Below are 24803 nucleotides of genomic sequence, written 5' to 3' on the forward strand. Positions count from 1 at the left end.
GAATACACTGAGATTCTAGTATCAGGAGTTGATAATATCCTCAACTCTAAACGTCCTAATTCTAACAATTTTCTTGTTCAACCAAGGGTAAAACTTCGTGCATTATATAATTGTTTTCCTATCTTTTGAGAACATAATCATCTGCAACTCCCCTCTGAATATGTGATCATTGCATATGTTAAAGCAGAAAGGGACGTTAGCATCAACCTAACGCAACCTACTCTCCAGATCCACTAAACCACCCCATGTGCACATGCAATGTTTTGACCAAGGTCTCACGGTAAGGAAATAACAGCATCACGCTAATTCCGGGTATCCTGATTCCACGCGTTTTATTCCTCCTGCTACATCATGTTGTTATCATTAAATAGAACAAGAGGCAGCACCTTCCCCCACCAGCCCACCAATGGCTGAAAAGCCTCAGGTTTACAGGGGACGCTGACCAGCAAGAAGCTCCGCCTCCCCCTGCACCTGTTGGGGTGACAGGGCAGAGCTGCCACCCAGGGGGAAAATAGGATGGAAAGGAATTCCCAGTCCCAGCCAGAGAGAGAAGTCAGGAAGCACTGGGCTCCTGGTGGAATATAAAGGAGGAAGCCAAAGAGCCTCAGGTGACAACAGGGAGGAATCCAGCGAAAAGTCAGCTCTCCTCCCCAAGCTGCCAGAAGGAAATGAGTTAGGTTGGGCTGAGGTGAAGGAAGGGTCACACATCCAGGTGTCTGACATTCTGAATGGAACTAAGGGATATACTTTTCCCATAAATACCACCATGCTGGATGTTGTAGCACTATCAACAGGAAGCCTTGGCTTAAGGAAAGAGATATGAGGCCCAGAAAACCAATTTAAAGTGAAACTTTGAAACCAATCCCTTTGTTAATATAATAAGACACTGACTATCCTTCTAAATGGGGATGTGATCTGCAAGGTGTTAATGAAACTGTCAACTGCATTTTCCCACGTGGGAGGTAAACACCATCACCTGTCAAAGGTCTTCCTCATTTCCAACAACTCAGAATCTGATCCATGGATGTCAAGAGTGTGTTTAAAACAAGAGACTGCACTTTCTAACAGAAAATGTGATTGGGAATATGAAGTTTTGATAACAAAACAACAAATATGCTTAATAATTTTGGTAATTGCCATGTTATTTAAACAGTTAACTTTAAATTAGGCTTTTCTTTTAAATGCTTGTTTGAAATTAAAATTACTCTTTAAAAATTAAAACAAATGTTTTTACCTGCTTTAAAAAAGTGGATCACAGCCCTGGCTGGCATAGCTCAGTGGATTGAGTGCGGGCTGGGAACCAAAGTGTCCCAGGTTCGATTCCCAGCCAGGGTACATTCCTGGGTTGCAGGCCATAACCCCCAGCAACCACACATTGATGTCTCTCTCTCTCTCTCTTTCTCTCTCTCTCTCTCTCTCTCCCCCTTCCTTCCCTCCCTAAAAATAAATAAATAAAATCTTTAAAAAAAAAAGTAGATCACAACTAATAACTAAGATAAAAATTTACTAATAAGTACAAAATAGTTTTTTCAGAAAAAGTCTAAAAATAAAAGAAAATGTAAACCTGAAACATAAACTATACTCCACAAAAGGAGAAAATGTCTTGAGGTAAGTACTACAAGGGACAATTTGTTTCAAATGGCAGATCAAAATTAACATGTACTTTAAAAAAAAACTTTTAATCTTCTAAAACATTTGTGATAAGTAGACTAATTTTTAATATAAAGGATAATATGAAAGACCTCAAATTCTGTTATAATATATCAAACTGAAATAGTCACAACATGAACGAATATCTTCATCAGAATAGGGGATGAAGGGATATTTAAACATCCCTTGATGCAACTATACTCATTTCATTTGAGCTGTTCACTTATGAAGCAAATATTTTTTAATTCAAGTTTAATATATTTAATTTTATGCTACTTAACAGGTATTTGTCTAAACAAATTACAAACACTAAAAATATTCCAGTTCTTTTATTCTCCAGTAGCCAATCTTTACTAGACTACAAATAAAGTACATGAAATCAGTATATCTTTCATTACATATTTTTTAAATTACTGAACCTGCCCGGGCTGGGTGGCTCAGCTGATGGGTCATCCCTGTATACCTTAAGGTTGAGGTTTGGTCCCCAGTCTGGGCACATACAACAAGGCAACCAATGGATGTTCCTCTCTCTCTCTCTCTCTCTCTCTCTCTACCGTCCTCCCTACCACCTGTCGTTCTCCCTCCTTCCTCTGTCCGCCCTTCTCTCTCTAAAAACCAATGAAAATAATGTCCTTGGATGAGGATAAAAAACAAAAGTAAAAAAGAATTACTGAGCCTAAACATGATTTTTGTATCACTAACTAAAAATAAGTTGATTCCCAAAAAGAAAATCATTAAGAATATGAATGCAGTAATTGTGATCGTACCAACATACAAACAAAATTACTCATTATTACTTATTATTATATAAATAGAGATTTATATAGGGAAAATGTGCTTCAATATGACTTCATTTTTTTTCTTTTATTAGTATTTATTTTATGCTGGATTTACTCCTAGGCCACAAGTTTTTGTTTCTTCAGTTTCTTCTGGGATACCTTTTTCTTCTGGGCAACTTCCTCTGCTGGTTTAGGAACAACTGGCCTTTTTCAGTGAGGATCATCTGAATGTGGCAGGGAGAGCTCATGTGTGGGTTAATTCTCCATGAGCTCTGCAAGTTCTACACTGCATGGTGGGAGTTTTGTTCACCTGGATATGCTCAATGACCAGAGAATCTGCATCTAAACCCTAACGTTCAAAGCTACTCTCTGCATTTTTAAGAATGAACACCCAAGCCCTGGCTGGCATAGCTCAGTGGATCGAGCGCGGGCTGGGAATCAAAGTGTCCCAGGTTCGATTCCCAGCCAGGGTACATGCCTGGGTTGCAGGCCATAACCCCCAGCAACCGCACACTGAAGTTTCTCTCTCTCTCTCTCTATCTCCCTCCCTTCCCTCTCTAAAAAAATAAATAAATAAATAAAATCTTTAAAAAAATAAAAAAAGAATGAACACCAAAAATTCAGCAACCTTTTTTGGGCCACGTACCTGTGTCCAGTCCCACTGTTTGGCACACCTACTAACTGTACCATTGTTAAGGGTGGAATGGCAAACGTTGCTTCTTTAAAGTACATCCTTCACATACTTGGTGGCTTTTCAAATATGCATACACTTGATGGCCTGAGCAGTTTCGCCAGTGTTATTAAAGTGAACACAAAGATCTGCAACTCTTGATTTGCGTGATCTTCTGGGGTTTTCTGGGTCAACTGAATAGTGAGACATTTTCAGAGGTCATGCATGTCTGGCTGCTTTCGGGAAGAGGAAGAGTGGCGGCTCCTGGGAGAATTCATGAGAACGCAATGTCTCTGACTTCATCTTTAAAGTCCGAAATTCACATATGTAAAAATTAAGCAAAGAAAATGAGCTGCTCTACCTTGTTAAATTTCATTTTTACCATTACACAAGGTATTTTTATATGAAATATGATGCTGTGGTCTCAATAAACAAAAAACAAAAATCACCCTTTGATCAACATCCTTCCACAAGTGGAAGGACTGAGAGAGAGAATGACAGAGTGCTTCTATCTGGGGATGTCACTGCATTAAAAATTAGCAGAGACCATCCTTGTGACAGAAATAGTACCTGCCACTAACAGTCCCTCAGAGTAGGATTTGACCTCCTATTAAATCTATGACGGACCAAACAAAACACTTGGCTGAAGCACATCTCTTCAACCCTGCTCACAACACAGTGCTTCCCTTCACAAGTGTTTGTCACAGCACCGGTTATGCTGTGCTTTCAAAGTAAACCCAATTGCAACACACAACAGAATTGTCAAAAAACGAACCCCCAAAAATGGAAAAACAAACTCTTTACTCTTAAGACATCTGACAGAATCTGAGAGGGCTCTAAAGCTGGTTCTAGAGATATATTTTGGACAAAGTTCCTGATGAGATCCTAGAAGATTAATGCCTTAATCAAAATATTACTAAAGAAAAATAGAAGCAAAATATATGCTAAAGGGTTTTATCTATTTGTTTATTAGTATTCTCACCATGTTCCAAAAATGATTTGAGGTTACTTACAAATTTACAGCAAGATATTATAATTTACAGGTGGGGCCGGGGTAGAGGCAGCACAGTGTGGGTGGGAGAGGAGGGGGTAGAGGTTGCAGAGCCCCTCACCATCATACGTGTGTGACCTTGGGTGATATTGGGCAAGTCATTTATCCCCTCTCTTCATCCATTTCCTCATCTGTAAAATGGGATGCTGATACCACATGGGCTGTTGTGAAGATTAATGCAACATATGTAAAGCACTTAAAACAGGACCTGGCAAGTAGTAAATTTTATAGAAATGTCAGCCAAAGATGGAAAGTTGGGTGGGGGAAAGGGAGAAACAGGACAGAAGTAGAAAATGGATCCATTAAAAAAAAGAGGCCAATACACACAGCCCTCTATCATGTTCTAGGTATATAAGACTTGTTTTTATTTTATCCATATTATCTGTCTTTTTATACCAAGGTATAAAAATTCAAAAATTTTTAAAGATTTTATTCATTTATTTTTAGAGAGGGGAAGGGAGGGAGAGAGAGAGGGAGAGAAACATCAATGTGTGGTTGACACCTGAACGCCCCCTACTGGAGACCTGGCCCGAAACCCAGACATGTGCCCTGACCTGGAATTGAACCGGTGCCCCTTTGGTTGGCAGTCTGGCACTCAATCCACTGAGCCACACAAGCCAGGGCTAAAATGTCAAATTTTAAATTTGGGTCATTTATACCCCATTCTATTTTTATAAGACCAGACAGCTTTAGTGTGTGATGTCTCCACTAACCAAATTAATTATGCACTGTATTTAGCTGACATGAGTTTGCCACATCTTTCCAAAAAGGAGTATGACCAATTCAGGCAATTTTGACAGCACCATGGAAGTGCTCCACTTTTAGAACTGGGTGAAAGGTCTGGGCTCATGCCCTTTAAAGATGATCCCCACAAAGGGGAATGGAAGATACCTTTGAAACCCAGATCCTCAGCACCTCTGCCTCGCCTAAGTTTAGGGCTTGAGGCCATTTCAGAGGATGACAGAGCAAATGAGGTTAAACTAACCCTGAAAGTAAATTATAAAACACTGTAAACATCCCATTTCCCACTCTTTCGAACTTAAATATCTTAGCCAATGATGACTCCAACAATATTATCAATTATATTAAAATAAAAAGCACTACAAATCATATAAAATGTATTTTAATCTATTAACAAATATTTGCTGTATCTAAATAGATGCAGACATTTGGGACACATGATTATTCCATATGACTTAGGTATTTGATTAACAAATGATGAAACTTTATGACCTCATGTCCCAACTCTGAACAATATTAGGACTGAAAAATCTATTTTGCTTTTATTTCTTCCTCTGCTTTCCATGAAAACTTAACAGGACTTAATAAAATGTGTGTACTGAGTATTATTGAGTTTTCACCAAAACAACAACTTCATGGTAAAAAAAGCAACCTAAAAGGAGTACTCACTCTTGCTGTCCTAGTCCCACTCCCATCTCCCTACAGTTGCCTGCTGAGTTTGCTCCATTTTACATCCCATTTAATAAATTCAGTTCCGTAACATGGGATGAACCTGAAGTCGCAGCAAGTGAGGTGTTAATGAACTGATGGAAATTTATGGACCTTTGGAAACTGCTTACCTCATACTTCTTAGCTTCCTATAAAATCAAACTGATGCAAAAATTTGCCCGATATTCCTTCAGGAGAATGTCAAAACCTGTGTTTCTACATCCCCTTAGACATATCCCACATTGCATGAAGAGGTTTCAACTACTTTACAAATGCAGACAAGTAGAGAGAGTTAGCAGAGCACCCAAGAGCTATGGCACATGTAAGGACACTTATTTTTATCCCTAATGTATTATTATAGTCCTATGGTTCAACTGCATAGCAACGGCACTCCATGGTCATTGCTCTGGTCACTCATTATAAAAATTCTGGCAGTTTATTAACAGGCCTTATCTGTGAAATAAATAGTACCAAAGGAATCCCATCCCTGTGCACGGCTCACGTAGGTGTCGGTAGTTAGCAGGAAACACTCAACAAGCCTCCAAGTTCAGTCTGACTAATCTACATCTCTCTTAATTTCAAATCTCATATGTCCAGAAATATATTTTTAAGTAGAAGAAACTGTTTTAAGTTTTTGCTCTTTATATACATTTCAGGGTCTATATAAAAAGGTATATAAAGTATAATGTATAACTTGTTAACAATAATGTTCATATTTAATCTTAAAATTCTCTCCTACCGACAATGCCAGTAGTCTCTGTTCAATTCTAATTTTCCAGGGTTCCGAAAACCGAGCACAAAGGCAGCCTTGTGAGAGGTCCTGGGCAGAGAGCTCCCCTACCAAGTAATGCCCAGCTCCCTGACTGCCAGAAACTGGGGGGTAATAAGTGAGTGCTGTCTTAAGCCCCTTAAAAAAAGTACAAGGAATTAAATAGATACTGATGGAAAATGAGAGAGGAAAAAAAGAGACCCGAAAAATACTTCTTAAAAAACTTCAGTGAGGACTATCGCTTTCTACTCTGGTATCTCCCTTTCTAAAGATAGCCTCTCTTCAGGTAACTTGGCTGACCTAATCATTTTCTTGGATAAGAATTTAAATAGTTCTAAAGGCAAGTTCACAACATAAAATCAGGAAACAGCTTAGCCTTTCCAAGAGATTCTAAAGCCCATTTGATTTTATTTTCCTTTTCAGATGAAGAAAAAAGGTGCTCTTCATATAAGTAGGTTGGATATTTGAAAAATAATTTTTGAAAATAAGACTTGGTGGGATACTGTGGGATAAATGCTTTATTTTTTTCAATAGCCTTCATATTTTGTCACTAAAGTCTTACAGCAAAATATCAAGTCATATTTCCTGTGAACATTTTCCCCATTTTAAGACACAAGACCTGAGGAGTTCGGAATGAGCCACCCCTGAGATGAGCCAGTCTGGTGCACAGGTTATCCAGAGGTAAAAACAGGCAAGGCTCAGACTCAGGAAGGAACTTCAACTATTTCATTTAGTGCCTAAAATAATCTAAGAAAGTGGACCTGCTCCGAGAAGGAAGGTAACATCACAGGTAACTATAGTTTAATCTGAACCAGGTAGGGTAGACAGGAAGAAAACTAGCAAAAAGTCCTCCCTGTGTCCCCGGTTTCAAGATGGCCCAGCAAATATTAATGTTTAGTAAACATTAACTGTTTTCATCCCCTTGTAAATTTGTCTTACTTTTCTTTGAAGCCAGAGACCCCTACTTTACCCTCCTTAGTTTAGAAGGACACACACACCTCATTTTGCCTTAACTTTGAGTTTTTAGCCTTCTGTCAATTCCCCATGCGTATATTTAAAACCTTGATTATCTGCTGTTAATCTGCCCTGTGTAATTTTAATAATTATTCCAGCCAGAAGAACTAAGGGAAAGTTTCTGCATTCCCAACACAGCACAATGTAAATTAGCTGAACTTGTCATATTTTAATTTTTTAAGTCATAGTTATATGTTAAAGGAAATCATGACGATTTTTCTGAGGTTAATGGACAACATCTCTGGTCCCCATTATGAACAACTAATATAAAAAAGCTTGTGCTATCTGGTATTTTACCAGCAAAGCCCAACAACTGAACATCAAGGTATGCAGTGGAGAAATTAAAGTTGTTTATTTGCAAGGGCCAAACAAGGAAAAAGAGAAGCTACTGCTTAAAACCCAACTTCCCAATGGTTTTTAATCAAAGGTTTTTAAAGGCAAAGATTGAGGGTTAAGGGTTAGGTGGAACAAGCATGTGGACGTGCTGGAGGGGCACATTTTAATTGGAGGACCTTGGAATTTGGCCATTTATGGTAAGGGGCTTCAGCACTGGACTTCATGGACAGCGGACCCTTTGTTTCTGAAAAGGTTCCAGTGTCTAAGTTCAGGCTAGGTCAGCGTCCTTTGGTTCCATGGGGACCAGGGACAGAACTCTGATCCGGAAACAGCTGAAAGGCAAAGTTCTCTCCTCTCTGGGTGCTCCCACTGCATGACTTGTGGTTTTGATCTGTTGTCTGAAATGCAGTTCATTGATCGTGTTAGAAACAGGACAGCACTAGTGACAATCACTTGTTAGTGAATTGCGTATTTTCTAAAGGTACCACCAATTCTCTGCCACCTCCTCCAACCAACCTCTTTTGCTCTGTTGCTGCATAAGAGAGCTTTTGCTTAAATCGTATGTTTTTACACACTTAGCAAGGATCTGACCCTAAGTTATCAATTAGTATTTGTCCCTTTTCCCTTCTCCTTCCCCTTATACTGCCTGCCCATCTCCAGAAGGAAATGCTACAGCAAGTCCCAGATGACCCATACCAAGAGATAAGTTTACTAACATAACCAAAACACATCTTTTAAACCAATTCAAAAATCTCTAATTCCTAAACTCCAAACTTCAGCTGTCAACACCAAAAGCAATCTGATATATCTCATCGTTCCTCAAAGTAATTCACAACATCCTTCAGAAGTCTATGTAAACTCTGAGGTGGCCAAAACAACATCTACCAGGAAGAAGAAAGAAATGGAAAACCAGAAAGAGATGCAAAGTGAAACATCAGTCTCTGAAAGGTCCAGGCTACACTGTACATTCCTCAAAAAGATTTGTAGATGAATAGTTAGATGCATTAAAAACATCACTACATGTAACTTAAAGGTTCTATAAATTACACAGCAATTTCTCATAATTGTATTAGGTCTCTTAAATTTAGTAATATCCATTTTACATACTGAAATTACATAAAACCGCATATATTGATCTTAATTATAATTTTTAAAGAATTTATTAGGCCTTGTCATCCTTATTTGAATTCAGATTTTTAAATAATAAAAATGTCTCTAACAACACAGTCAAACATTTTTTTAATTTTTTAACTCTTTAATTAAGGCCACATTAGAAAATAGCTTTATATAAGCAAAAGTTCAAGAAATTGTTGTATATGCTTAATTAACGTGTAGAAAATTAGCAGGTACTACAATGGTATTTATGGATCCCCACTACGTGTCAGGCACTCGGCAACGGTTGGCTTAGTACTGTGATGAACAAAATGGACACTGCCCCTGCCTTCAATGTTTACAGCCCACTGTTGTTCTTACAAACGGCCCACTGAAGTCTCTGGTCTGTTTTTCCATGAAAGGGAGTATGGCTTTCTTGCCAATTTGTAAAAAAATTCCACATATTCAAATAAATTAAAATCTAAACAATTACTGAAGCAGATCATAAAATAATTCTGAAGCATGAGTAATCTACTTAAAATTCATCATAGCTACTGCTGCCTCACATTCAAGAATATCTTTAACCTCAAGAGCCAGTTGTGCAAAGTGGTAAAGAGCCCAGACTCTCGGGGCAGGTGGCCTGGTTTTGAACCTCAGCTCACTCATTTCCAAACTGTGCCCTGGGCAAGTTATTTAACCTCCACGTGACTCAACTTTATCAATGCAAACTGGAGCTAAGTTAAGCACCCACTTCACAGGGGGCTGCTTTAAGAATGACATAATTCTTCCAAAAAACTTAGGACTATGCCTAGCAGACAGTATGTGCTCAGTGTTACCTATTTTCAATGGATGCTAGTGCCAGCTCAGACCTGTTGAGTGAGCTGATTGTTGAATTTTCAGAATTGTGTTAGTTAGTTGTTAAACAGAGCCATCATTAAAAATTAAATCACATAAAGCTATGATTAAATAAATTACATTAAAAACAAAGATAATAAGCTCTGGCTGAATAGCTCAGTTGGTAAGAGCATCAATGCAATACACCAAAGTTTGGGTTCAATCCCCAGTCATGGCACATGTAAGATGAATCAATGTGTCTCTCTGTCTCTCTCTGTCTCTGTCTGTCTCTCTCTCTCTCCCCTTTCTTCTCTCACTAATTTCAATAAATTTTTTAAAAAGACAATATTCAGAATTCATCACTTACTATATTTTACTATGATCTATGCTCTTGATTTTATTTACATCTATTGTCTCTGTACGGTGCAAGCACTACATAATGGGGTCCTGCCACACATGTCTTTTTGAATCTGCAATGAGTGATGTCAAGGTGGGAGCCTGAAATTCACCCTGGTGAACATATTTACACCATGGAGAAGAGCAAACGCTATATAAAGCAAGATTTTTACTCCCGCTGTAAAATATTTATCAGCACACTACTTCTTACCATTCCAGTGATTATTACAATAAATTATCTTTAGTTTCTGTCCTTTTCACAGAAAAAGGAAGGGTGGCAATCCAAAATGTTAGTTATCTCTACTGTACTTGTGCCTACATGGTACTGTACAGACAAACATGACTGCCCAACTCAGGTTCCTTTTCAAAACTGTACCCCTAAAAGACCACATACCTTTGTCTATAATGGCGACAGACAGGGACCCGCCTTTTCCGTGCTACCAAAGCCACACAGATTCAGTATTCTTTAAAAATAACAAAGCCAATCTGTCCTGCTTCATTATGGAGGCCACCTGAAGGAGACACAAGCTCAGTGCCAAACTGTCCTCAGATACAGCCCACACATCTCAAATTCTTTTGACCTTCTGACATTACTTAGCAACTCAAGTCAATACCATACAGGCCCGCAGTCACTGCAGCTGAAACACGAATGTTAACTTTCAAAAAATAATGGTTGAGTACTCAAATGCCTTCCAAGTGCTCGTGGCATGTCTTATGTTAGGAACTAATACAATACATACATAAATAATGTGTTCAAAGGGACCGGCTAAATGTTTATTAGATACATGTCAAAAGTGGGGCAGTGTTTACACAGCACAGAATGAAGCTTGCCAGGAAACACTGGACTGGGCCCTCCAGACTTACCCTTCTTGGTCAGGCCCAGGAGGAAGAGGAAGTACAACACATGCATCTGGGTGCTTAAGGACTTCTTAGGGCAACATGATTGAGTGGAAAGCATTAAACTAGAATGAGAATATTGGGGCTCTGGTTCCAACTCTGGTTCTTATTAGTTCTCTATGAATTTAATAATCTCCGAGCCTAATTTTTCTCACATATAAAATGCAGGGGCATTTTATATCCTTCTTCTCTGCCTGCCCTACTATGATATTTATATAATATCATGTAAATGGAAACACTCATGTAATGTGAAAATATGGAAATATTATGCATCATGTCTTAATTCTCCAGCTACACAACAACTTTTACATTTTTAGAGTTATACTAACACAAAGGCAAATGCACGCATGACCAAGGACCATACTTCTTTCCCTTCTGTACTTTCTAACTGAATCCAAAGCTGTAATCCAACAGAAAGAACTTAATAAACAAGCAGATAAACTGTACATTGAGGAATTTGAGAATTTTAAGTCTACAGCATTTCTATAGTCTTTCTAACTATAATTTTGAAATTAATGCAAAATTCATATGCATATGAACCTATTTAAAGAGAAAGGGGGATGTTCCACCTCTGGATGATGGGGTAATAAGGACTGGATTTATTCTTTCACTTTATACAACCATTTTTATCTCCAAAAAGAAAGACAAAATTTACAAAACCACAGTTTTTGGACACTAGACAACAGACAGACAAATGGCCATGATCTCTGAGAAAAGGGAAACACTACAAGGTGAGCCCTCCTCTCACCCCACCTTACTGCCTGGATAGAGTTTCGAGGTACAATGCAGGGCTGGTGGGGACAAGGGTAGCAGTCTCCCTCAGTTAAGGAGACAGAGTTAATCTGAGGATGTCAAGGCAATTAGAGTTTTCAGGGCAAAGAACCAGAAGGAACTGCACAAGAGCCAATTCTAGAGACCAGAAAGGGATGCATCTTTTTTTAAAGATTTTATTTATTTACTTTTATACAGAAGGGGAAGGAAGAAGAGAGGGAGAAACACATCAATGTATGGTTACCTCTGACGTGTCCCCTACTGAGGACCTGGCCAGCAACCCAGGCATATGTCCTAACTGGGAATCAAACCAGCAACCCCTACTTCACAGGCTGGCACTCAGTCCACTGAGCCCCACCAGCCAGGGCTAGGGTTACATCTTTATCCGAGTACTGTGTACGTATGTGCAAGGAAACCAGCATAAGTCAAGTAAAGAAGCACCAGAAAGGAGTAAGCAGAACAGAAGAGGGTTTTGCCTCAGTGACAGGAAAAAAATTAACCTTAGGCTAATAAAGCCTGATCTGGTCCTGCCTACCAAAGCTTACCAAGAAAATCTTGAAAGGATCCATCTATTCTAAGTATTTATCTGTATTGCAAAACAAAACTCAAAAAAACACTTAACACATTTTAAAACATTAGCACCCACCTAAATAAAATTAACAATAGCCGGCATCTATATAAAAAACAATGGGCATGCAAAATAAAGCTGGAAAATATGACCCATAATATGGAGAAAAAGTCATCAAAGGAGCAGACTCAGAAATGGCACAGACAATAGAAGTAGTAGACAAGACTAATAAAAGAGCTATTATTAATATACTCTGTGTGTTCAAAAGATAGAGGAAAGCATGAGTATGTTGAAGGCACAAAAAAAATGTTAAAAGATACAAACTCAACTTCTAAAGATAAAAAAATTATACCAGATGGGATTAACAGATTAGACACTGCAAAAGAAAACATTAATGAACCATAAATATTAAAGTATTAATGAAGCAGAATAATTCTACTTACCTTGGTTAAAAAATGAATTCAGAAAAATCTTAAAGCCCAAAAGTCTCAGTAGAAATTCATACATTCAATCATTTTAAAAACAAAATAATTATCAAGCATCGACAATATTCCAAGCACTGTGATGAGCACTGAAAATAGTTAAAAAACTTAAATAAAAAATATTTTCTAAAGTTTCCCAACTCACTCTTTCAAACTTCAGAACTATTCAATATTCCCTTATCTGATGATCCTGTAAACAAATATACAATTTGTTTTTCTCCATCTCTCTACTTTATTTCCATATCATCTCTTAGTATTAAGTACTTCCTGGGGTTACAAGAAGAAATTTACAACAGAAAAAGTTGCACTATAATAGGATTCTGCAAGAATCCAATTTACAAGAGAAAAAGTTGCACTATAATAGGATTCTGCTATGATGTCTTTATTCCTACTTGTCAGAGAAATAAAACTTGAAGAATCAAGCTGAAAAACACAGGACACACCGGCCTCACCAGGTAAAGGTACAAGGACCTTCTTCCTAGGGTACTTTATTCATACCGTGTGTTCCACTTTAACTGCCTTCTAAATCATCTTGCTGGTTTTCCCCAACAGATTGAGATGTCCTAGAGGAAAGTAAGATCATCTTTTTCCTCTTTGTGTATGTCATGGGCACCCAATACATTTTTATATTAATTTGTAAAATAAATGAATTTAAAAATGAAGTCAGGTAAGAAACAAAACAAACAGAAACTCAGGCTAGGACGGCGCTCCTCATAAACCGTTATTACATTTACTTATCTGACCTACTGAAGTCAGCGCCTTCTCGCCCCACTGGATTTCGCCTAAGAAGATAGCCTGCAAGTGTACGATCAAATCAGATGCTGAAAATGATAGCTGCGATCATGATGAACCACCTCAGCTATAAACGACCATACAAGCCATAAGTCTGTAAATTGTTTATGAAAGTGCCAGATGGTCTATTAAGTCAGTGTCACTTAATACCCGCAATGTCGCTGGTAAATTGCATGCATCAGAATCACATGGAGGAAGCTTTTCTAAAAAACCAGCACTGCTTCATCATGTCATCATGTGCATGCATATATTTAATAATTTTTTTCTTTTAAATTTCTACTTTATTTCTGGTGGTATTTATATTTATAACAGAGGTAACAGATACTTTTCTAAAATGTCAAATACTGAGATTAAAAAAAATATCTCACTCCCCCTAGAACTAACAACTATTAATAATGTAGTTTCATTTATATCTCTCCTTATGTTTCAATATAGATCTCTTTCTCTTTTCTTTTTTTTATAAAAATAACATATACATTAGCCCCCTGCTTTTTAATTTTCCTTAATAACCTACTGGGGAAATATTATCGGTCAATACTTAAGAGATCTAACTCATAATTTTTATTAGTTGCTTAACATTCCAAGGTATGGAAGTATCAAAATGTATTCACTGTCCCCTACTGATATTTAGGTTGTTCCCAGTGTTTGCAATTATAAACCATGTCACAATAAATATTAAATTCTACCTGTAGGAAATATTCTGAAACTTTTGTGGGTCAAGAGCAGATGTGCCTTCAGCAACCTTCTTTCCTCAAAGATGGTAACATCATCACGTGGGACAAGTAATGCATGAGAGAACTCTTTCCCTGCATTCTTTTTTTTTCCTTTCCCCACATTCTTACCAGTACTGGATGTTATCTAAATGCTTTTGGAAGATGACGATAAGAATAAAAGTGGTTACTAACCTTAAAAAAAAATACTACATCTAACTTTTTTCTAAAATTCTTTAAATTTCTCCATAGACTTGCCAACCATCAAAAATTTGTAAGTTGTCTTCAATTTACCAATGGACTGTGCTTTAGAAATATATTTGCCAGTTCCAAACAACAAAATTATAATACATTTTCTCTTAAAATTGTTATTTAAGTGAAAATTAAATACTCTTGGCTAATGAAAGGCTGTATTTTTTATTTAAAAAATGATAAAACAACATTATTGATGTACAATATACAGGGACATTTCATAGTCAATCTAGAATAATAATTAAAATATATAACATTGGGCCCTGGCTGGCGTAGCTCAGTGGATTGAGCTCGAGCTGGGAACCAAAGTGTCCCAGGTTCGATTCCCAGCCAGGGTACATTCCTGGGTTGCAGGCCATAACCCCCAGCAACCGCACATTGATCTCTCTCTCTCTCTCTCCCTCTCTCTCCCTCCCTCTCTCTCTCTCTCTCTCTCTCTCTCTCCCTCCCTCCCTCCCTTCCCTCTCTAAAAATAAATAAATAAAATATAAAAAAAAAGAAAATTAAAATATATAACATTGGATCTATTTTTATAAAACATTTAATGGAAATATGCAACAGGCATGTTCCTGTTGGAGACACACCTTCCAAATCACCTCCTTTCCAACTCCGTTACCTACCTGTGGTTACCATAGAGAGAAGTGAGGAGAAAGGGCCAGCCAGAAGAAACACAACTGAGCTTGGAAGGAGGTAAGGGCAGGTAAAATGTATGTATGGAGACCCAAAAGGTGAGAAAGGGAGTCAGGCCACCATTCACCTAAAAATCTCTATCCCCCATCTTCCCAGAAAATAACTAGGAGACAGTTCCCTCTCCTCTTTTCTATGCCCCTTTCTCCTCCACACTCCCTGCCTCCCACATGCTTCGTGCCCATTTGAGGTGTGAGCAAATCCAAACTCTCCAACCCTTCACCTGCTACTCCTACTAAGTATATCAGAATGGAGGCCACAGAACATCATATTCTCCTCGTTCCAGCAGAAGGGAAAGTTCTAGACTTCAACAGATCCTGAGAAGGAAGGCCATTGGGAAGGGGTGAAGTATGGGGGTGGTCGGTGGCCCACATCTACCTGCCTGAAGCCTGCCTCTTGTAGTTAACGAATAAACATATATCATGTAGATAACGAGTAAATATCTGCATGCTGGCCTGAAACCTGCAGCCAAGTTGCCAATGAACCTTTTAAAATGGAGAAATATTTTAATTACACGTTATGCCTCCTATTTATATTGAGCCTAATCAGCTTTTAAAGTTCCAAAATACTGATGAGCCTGCTGCACGCAATTTATCATCATTGACATTATGCTGGTCCCTAAAATCCATAAACATCAAGTGCCCCACTGAAAACTTGCCATTCCTCACACCGCATATCTGGAAGAGCACTGCCATCACTGCTTCTATCTCTGCTACTGCTTCACTTATTCTGCCCATATCTTCTGTATTATCTTCCTTTCTGATTCTTTAGTAAGCCACGGCTTTTTCATTAAATGACGTAGATACAGCCAAAGAAATCATATCTGCTATCTGCCTACAAGTAAAAAAGCAGACTGAACATATGGAAAATGGAAATCAGGAGACCTCGGTTGAGATCCTGCTTTTCTCTTTGCTGACTCTTCTCTGGACTTCAGATTTCTCAAGCATAAAATGCAAGGACGAAAAATCAGCACACTCAATGTTCCTATCTTTTTCCTGTATCAACCACAAGCAATAGTAGTTCTCAAAGACCGGCAGATAAGAGAGTAGAATCAGGGTTAGAGACAGAACTATCATTCTGTTCTCTGAAGGAGTTGAGGGGTTAGAGAAGGAAAAGGGAAAAACAAATCAAAGAGCTTAAGCAATGTCCCAGAATAAAGCCACTTCAAAACTGAAGACCACTGAAGACTATAACCCCTAGACCAGAAGCTGTAGTTCCATCTCAGACTCAAAGAATGACCAAAAAGGAAGTTTTTGTTAACCTTCATTTCTAAAGCAAAGAATTAAAAATACATGAAAGAAACTTGATTTAACCATAGATGGAAGAAGGAAGCTCAGAGAGGACAACATTTAGGCCTGTTCTCAAGTTGCGTATGGTCATCATTTAACTAAACACAAAAGAAACAAGGACCTAGACATGCAAGAACACCACACAGTGATTAAGACAGATAGCAATTTAAAACTTTCAAAAGAGGTCAGTTGTGTACACTCAAAGACACTAAGTTTATATATCATCAATGCATGTGATGAAGTTGGAAAATTTTTTCAAATTATGAATTTCTTTTAGAGCTCTACTTCAATCAATGTTACAGATAAACCTAATCCCTCAAAGTACTGCTTAATCCAGTACCATTAATAAATAATACAGTCTTGAATACTAGCACAATTAATCAAATATAAATGATTACAGCCTATATCAAAAGTGCCAAAGACATTTTTTAAAGGTGTTCAAAAGAAATATAATAATAGTTTCTGAAAAAAATAAAACTCACAAATATGATCATTTTAAAAATAAAAAATTAGGTATATATTATAAACAATAAGTGAAATGTATTTCAGAAAGTTAAGTCAAGGATACCTGTACAGGTTATATCAGTGTAAGTGATATATTCACAGCTCAACAAAAAAACATGAAAGACGACTAACTTTCTTATGTCTATTACCCTAAGGATTTAACATGCTTGCTAACACACAACTCAATAAGTGTTTTCTAAATGCATAAATGATGAATTATTTCATTAAGAAAAGTATTATATGATGATGCCCTGGCTGGCATAGCTCAGTGGATTGAGCGCGGGCTGCGAACCAAAGTGTCGCAGGTTTGATTCCCAGTCAGGGCACATGCCTGGGTTACAGGTCGTGGCCCCCAGCAACCGCACATTGATGTTTCTCTCTCTCTCTCTTTCTCCCTCCCTTCCCTCTCTAAAAATAAATAAATAAAATCTAAAAAAAAAAAGGTATTATATGATGATGAGGAAACTTGAAAGGCATTCATTTTAATAGATTAAAGATTCAATTTCATCTAAGAATAGCTAGTTAGGGTAAAAGCCAGAAATGAAAACCAGATCTCCTGGTTATTGGTCATTATTTCCTTTACTGTTGGAATATCTAGAATTCAAGAGTGATTTGAATTTTAAACTGCATGTATAACTCAATAACCTATTCAATCAGGAATTAGGCAATATCTTACAAACAGTTCTTTGTTAAGTAGCTTATATAATCCATATGATTACTCTCTTTTCTTGAAAACTTATATTTCAGCCCTGGCTGGCGTAGCTCAGTGGATTGAGCGCGGGCTGGGAACCAAAGTGTCCCAGGTTCGATTCCCAGCCAGGGTACATGCCTGGGTTGCAGGCCATAACCCCCAGCAACCGCACATTGATCTTTCTCTCTTTCTCCCTTCCTCTCTCTCTGTCTCTCTCTCTCTCTCTCTCTCTCTCTCTCTCTCTCTCTCTCTCTCTCTTCCCCCCTTCCCTCTCTAAAAAAAAGAAAGAAACAAAGAAAACTTATATTTCTGAATTTCTAATTAGACTTAAATATACCAACATAATAATATTAACCAAAGCCCATCAGTAACAAACACTGTTTAAATGGTTTCATGGTACTGTTTATCACCAGTACATAACAGAATACATGCAGCATTAGTCATTAAAAGTGTTTTAAATAATATTCAATGACATTAGAAAATGCCACGATATATAGTGAATAAGCAGGATACAGAACTTTATACACAGTGGTCCAAATTTTTAAATGCTATGCACTAGGGGAAAAAAGAGAAAGGAAAAGGGAATAGAAAATATGTCAGAATATTAATTCACATCTTTGGCTAATAAAACTACAGATTATTTTTATTTGTGTTTTGTACATTTCTTAATTTTCTGAAAGCATTAGCAAGTTTATGATACAGATTTTTCTTTCTACATTCCACCAAGCACTTACATAGTTCCTCCTTTTCCACTGAGTAATACAGAAATTACATCTTTAATCAATGGGATAATTGTCTAAATTTAAAACCCTATAATTTTAAGAGCTACTTCAATTAACAGCGGTTGGAGTTTTTTCCTCAAGTAACTAAATTCTCAACAGCTAACAACAGAACTTTTCACTCAAATTTATAGATTATGGATAGCTCCAAACCACATTAAATAAAAAGTAAACCATACTTGTCTCCTTTCTAAATATGCACCTCTACTAGTAACTCCAGAACATATTCAATGCCTATTCACTTAAACTGAGACTATTCACCTCTCACCATATACATTACTTAACCTATACTTTTAATAATAACTTTGAATGTATATGAGGAAGAGCCACAATACTCTATAGTAGTTCTAATCAGCCCCCAGTCAATATAATCATGGAAGCTGGGATTCCTCAGCTATAAAACTGGCTCTTATATTACTTGCCTCAGAGAGTTGGAATAGAATCAAATTATATCATATATATAAATGGCACTATTATTATGGCACTATTGTGTGGCACTATTATTATTATGGCCATCAATCTAATTCAGAGTTTCCTACGCCATGTTAAGAGTGTCTCATTCAATCTTTACACTTCCTGAGCCATGCCTAAAAGTTATTTCTCTCTACTAAACCCTAAGATTTTACAATATATTTATGATATTAACAGAGTTCTTCAAAAGAGAGGATAAAATTTTCAAATGAATCCTGATTTCCTATAAACAAAATTGTTCTGGTTTACATTAAAGCATTAATTAAATCATTAGGATAATACTTTTCCTACAATGAATACAAAGAGTGAAACGCAAGGTCAGATTGTCCAGATGAAATGCTAAGGTCCAAAGAGCCCTCTACCCACACCATCCACTCCCACACAAACACCACAAAGCTCCTCCCCACAACGGAAATTCTGCTGTCCTTCAAATGCCAGCCCTGCTTGCAAAACTCTCCGATGCTCAGATTACTGATCTTGTGTAGCACTCACTTACAATAAATGGAACTAGTCCACCTTCCTCACCAATTGTGCTCTTCCAGGGGGCTACAGTCCATTAGCCCTGTGTTCCTCTTCCTTCTGTAGACCCTAGTGCCTTTGCACACTTTTAAAGTACAGCATCAATAACTATTTAGAATTAAACCAAATATTCCATTTTGGTGAGAATCAATTTCTCCTGGCCCCAAGTGGTTTACCTCTTCCCAGCTTTTCTAGGGAAATATTGAGTACAAAATATGATGGAGGCTGGAAGAGGAATGTATACTACATGGTAATTTGATCACTTGAAGCATGTAATCAGTTAATTTGTGATTGAAAATATGAGAAATATGAGGTTAGGAACAATACTGCTGGAATGTTTCAAGGAAATGCTAATTACAAAAATTTTTCATTCTGTTTATCATTTTAATTGTACTGAAGCACAAATGTAAATTTCTATATAATTTTCTAAATGTAAAAGCATGCAAATTAAGTACAGCTCTGTTTTTCACACAAAAAGTAAAGTATCCTTGCATTTTGCTTTCTGTAACTTAGAATTCTTCAATACTTCTATAGACCCTCCAAAATTTTTCAAAATATAAAGACTACAGATTATCTGTAATAGGTAAATTGTTATAGTTTCTGAGATTTCTTGAAGGATACATTAAAATAACACTGCAAATGCTTTCATAACCATAAGCCCTCATTTAAACAAATTATAAAATTCACAGCACATGCAAAATTAAACTCTGAATTTCAATCACTCAGCTGGTTTATCTACTAAGAATTTTCAACATTTTCTAGTTTCTGTTATATAAAGTTATCACAAAAATCACAAACCTTTAATCATTCACTTTTTTCCTAGCAAAGGCAGTCAATGGTGTTCCAGCATTCATAAATATTGATGGACTGTGACTTCTCTAAGCTTTTCTAAAAGAAAATCAGGTAGTCTTGTTCTACCTCTTAACCCACATGGTTTCAAAACTCAAACACAATCATTCATGTAAAAGCAATGTCTTGACCCTTAGGGGCAATAGCAAAGCTTTGTACTCTTAGGTATTATGTACATACAGCATTACACTCACGCTATACCCAAATTGCCTAACAAAAACTTTCTAAAAAATTGAAACAAACTGCTTTCTACCTAACCCTACTTCTGATTACATTGTAAAAGAAGTAATTCAATATCCTAAGAGTTTAACTTTCATATGTTTTGCAGGACTCGGACTACTAATTTCAGTCTATCCCTAAAATAGAACAGTTCAACTAATTTTAGACTCAAGTGTTACAAAGCATAGCTGCCAACCAGCTAACTGGATACCTGATTGTAGCAGCATATGTAGATGTACTAAAGCAAACTGTCAGATTGCTGAACTCTGAGACACTGCATGCAATTCTATGAAATGTGTACAAATACGATGTGAACATCCAAAACAAAATAGTACTCACAGACAATGTGACTATACGAAAGGAAATTATTAGGGCCTCATTTATTTAAATAATATCAATAATGTGCAATGGTTTAAAAGTGTCAAAAGGAGAGAGTGGTATAAAAAGTTACTGTTTGTAAAACACATATCTTATAAAGGACTGTTATCTAAAACATATAAAGAATCTTGAAAACTCAACAGATAAAAAGACAAACAACCCAATTAAAATGTGGGCAAAAGATCTGAAGAGACATCTAAAGGAGATACACAGATTGAGCCAATAAGCATATGAAAAGACATTCCACATTACATATCATTAGGAAATTGCAAATTCACTACCACTACACACCTATGAAAATGGCTAAAATGGCCCACAGACATATGAAAAAAGTGCTCAACATCACTAGCCATCAGATAGATGCAAATTAAAACCACAATGAGATACTACCTCACACTTGCCAAAATGGCTATCATTAATAAATCCACAAACAGTAAGTTCTGGCGAGGATGCAGGGAAAATGGAACCCTAGTGCATTGTTGGTGGGAATGTAGACTAGTACAGCCACTGTGGAAAACAGTATGGAATTACCTCAAAAAATTAAAAATGGGTCTGCCTTTTGATCCGGCAATTCCATTGCTAGGACTATACCCTAAGAATCCTGAAACACGAACTCAAAAGAATATATGCACCCCAATGTTCACAGCTGCATTGTTTACAATAGCCAAGTGGTGGAAACAGCCTGAGTGCCCATCAATAAAGGAGTGGATAAATAAACTATGGCACATTTATACAATGGAATACTACACAACAGTAAAGAAGAAAGAATTCTTACCTTTTGTAACAGCATGAATACAACTAAAGACTATTATGCTAAGTGAAATAAGCCAGTCAGTGAAAAGACAATACCATATGATCTCACTTATAAGTAGAATCTATTGAACAAAATACACTAACAAGCAAAACAGAACCAGAGGCACAGAAACATAGAGCAGACTGACAGATGTAAGAGGGGAGGAGGGAGGGAGGAACTGGTGGAAAGGTGAAGGGATTAGACCCATGGACGTAGACAACAGTGGGGGGATTACTGTGGGAGTGATGGGCGGGCTGGATGGGAGTGGCAAGGGGGAAAATTGGGACAACTGTAACAGCATAAACAATAAAATAGTTAAATTGAAAAACATGGACAAAACCAAATGTTGGTAAGGATGTGGAGCAACAGGAATTCTCATTCACTTCTCGTGGAAATGAAAAATGGTACAGCTACTTTGGAAGGCAGTTCAATAGTTCATTACAAGGTAAACACAGCCTTACCACACGACCCAGCAGTTGCACTCCTAGGTATTCACACAAATCAGGTGGAAGCTTACATCCACACAAAAACCTGCACACAGATGTGTATTGCAGCTTTATTCATAGTTGACAAAAATCGAAAGCACCATGATGTCCTTCAATAGGTGAGTGGATAAACTGTAGTACATCCAGGCAATGAAATATTACTCAGCAACAAAAGGAAATGAACTATCAAGCTGTGGAAAAACACAGAGGAATCTCAAATGATATTACTAAGTGAAAAAAAGCCAGTCTGAAAAGCCTACATACTGTATGATTACAACTATGACATTCTGGAAAAGGTGAAACTATGGAGACAATAAAAAGATTATTAGTTTCTGGAGACTAGGATGGGGGTATGAATAGGCAGAATACAGAGCAGTGAAACTATTATGTAATAGTAGACACATGATAAACATTTGTCAAATCCAGAACTGTACAACACAGTGAACCCTAATATGACCTATGGTTCTTAATACATAATAATCAATATTCATTCATCAATCAAACCAATGTACCACTCCACTGAAAAATATCAAAAGAGGAAAATGCAGGGGGGAAGGAGGAAGTGTACAGGAATGCTGTACTTTCTGCCTAATTTTTCTGTAATCATGAAACTGCTCTAAAACTTAGTAATTAATTTCTTTAAAGGGTTCTGGCCAAGAGGAGCCAGAGGTCTTGGCTCTTAGGTCTATCACATTCATTGACTGTCTATATAATCTGTACTGCTCAAAATACTTCATATGCACTGTTTTATCCTACCTTTATTAGCCCAGTGAGGTAGACAGTAAGGCACACCTACCACATCTAACTAACTGGCTTAATAAGGGTGGGATAAAAATAAGCCACCAAGCAGTATTATTTCATCCCAAAATCAAGAATACAAACTGTCACACTGGCATGGCTGACATGGAGAACTTTAGCACTGAATTAGGGGCATTTTTTAATTCACTGGGACAATAGTATCTTTGTATAATGTCTTTAATGCCAGGATTCACTGGGAAATATTTTCACCCACTAGAGAAAAATCAGAACTTTGTCAACTCCTTTTGACGATTCTTTCCAGGAAACATTTCAGGCATGTATGAGAGCAGCCACATTCACTGGTGACATTTATACATCGCAATTCTTTTCAAAATCTCCTCAACCTATATACACACTGGAAATGCTCATGTTAAAATTTTATTTTCCTTTCATGGATCTTATTAGAATAATCCAGCTATGATACAACAGTTCAAGCTCCCAAATCTGTCTAATAACTGAATTGATATAAATCTCTAAGAATTCTTAAACTCAATTTTGATTTCATGCATTAACACATCTCAGAAAGTTCTAGTAATCAAAATCATAATCCTAATAAAATTTTCATAGAAACTACTGCTGCAACATTACCCAGCCAATGTGCAACATTACCCCGCCAATGTAATGAAATCAAAATATATAGTTTATGTCAAAAATACATTTATTAAATGTCACTACTGCCACTTATAGCTGTATGATTTCAGGAAAATTCATTTCTCTAAGCCTCAGTTTCCATATTAAGGCTTGGCCAATTTCCATAGCCAAGATAAAGGGTTATGAGAATTAATACATACACACAGACACACACAAACACTTGTGTGTGTGTGTCTGTCTGGAAAAAGTTCAGTCATTGTTAATATAACAAGAACGGTTTATACAACATCAATGTACCCTGGCAGCCAGTGAGAGTGGACTGGAATGCACATGCATGACAATGACGACTTCACTGTACTAGTCAGTGGGGGTGGTAGATGCAGTTGAATGAGCATGTGTACTGTGTGGTCATCGCATTCAAGATGACTGAGAAGTAGAACAATGAATCTGTATCAGATTTTGCATTAAGTTTGAACATTCCTCAGTGGAAACTATTCAGATTCAAAAGACCACAGCTATGGGCAACTGGTGATGTCTCAGCTGAAGTGTAGAGTTTTTTGGCCAAACATCAAATTACCCAGGTGACTCAGACCCCCTATAGCCCAGATTTGGTGTCCTACAATTTCTGGCTTTTCCCAAAACTAAAACCACCTTTGAAAGGGAAGAGATTTCAGACCATCAATGAGATTCAGGAAAATAGGATGGGGCAGATGAAAGAACTGTGTGAAGTCCTAAGGTGCCTAATTTGAAGAAGACTGAGGCATCACTGTCCTATGTACAATGTTTCTTGTGTCTTATATCTTCTCCAGTAAATGTCTCTGTTTTTCATAGTATATGGCTGGATACTTTCTGAACATACCATAAATAAATAAATAAAATAAAAATTCATTTGTAATACCTAGCACTATGCCTAGCATATAAGTAGATAGGCATATAAATGTAGCTACTTATTATTTTAAACTAAAAATTAAGGGCTTAGATAAATTCAAGGATGGCTTACCATATTAAATCATCACATAATCATTAAATTTCTTAAGCAAACAAAACTAACTACAAATTTGCTGTAGTTTATGTAGAAAAAAATTAGGAGGCTTTTGAAATAAAATCAAAGGAAAAAATTGTTGAAATGTATTATGAGATTTGGTTTTTGACCACTTAACAGTTACATCTAAAAAGGATCTGAAGCCAGTAATTTTATTGCTTATATAAAACAGATTTGCTGCTGTAATCCACTACAA

General features: G+C 37.0%; 1 protein-coding gene and 1 pseudogene across 15 annotated transcripts in view; both read right to left on the reverse strand.

Annotated features, from left to right (window-relative positions):
- Positions 1–24803, reverse strand: part of DST (dystonin) — a 447461-nt gene that overhangs the window by 299674 nt on the left and 122984 nt on the right. The gene's annotated exons all lie outside the window — the stretch shown is intronic.
- Positions 2527–4471, reverse strand: LOC118500223 (annotated as a pseudogene).

Source organism: Phyllostomus discolor, chromosome 4 (genome assembly GCF_004126475.2).
Source record: "Phyllostomus discolor isolate MPI-MPIP mPhyDis1 chromosome 4, mPhyDis1.pri.v3, whole genome shotgun sequence".
NCBI lineage: Eukaryota > Metazoa > Chordata > Mammalia > Chiroptera > Phyllostomidae > Phyllostomus > Phyllostomus discolor.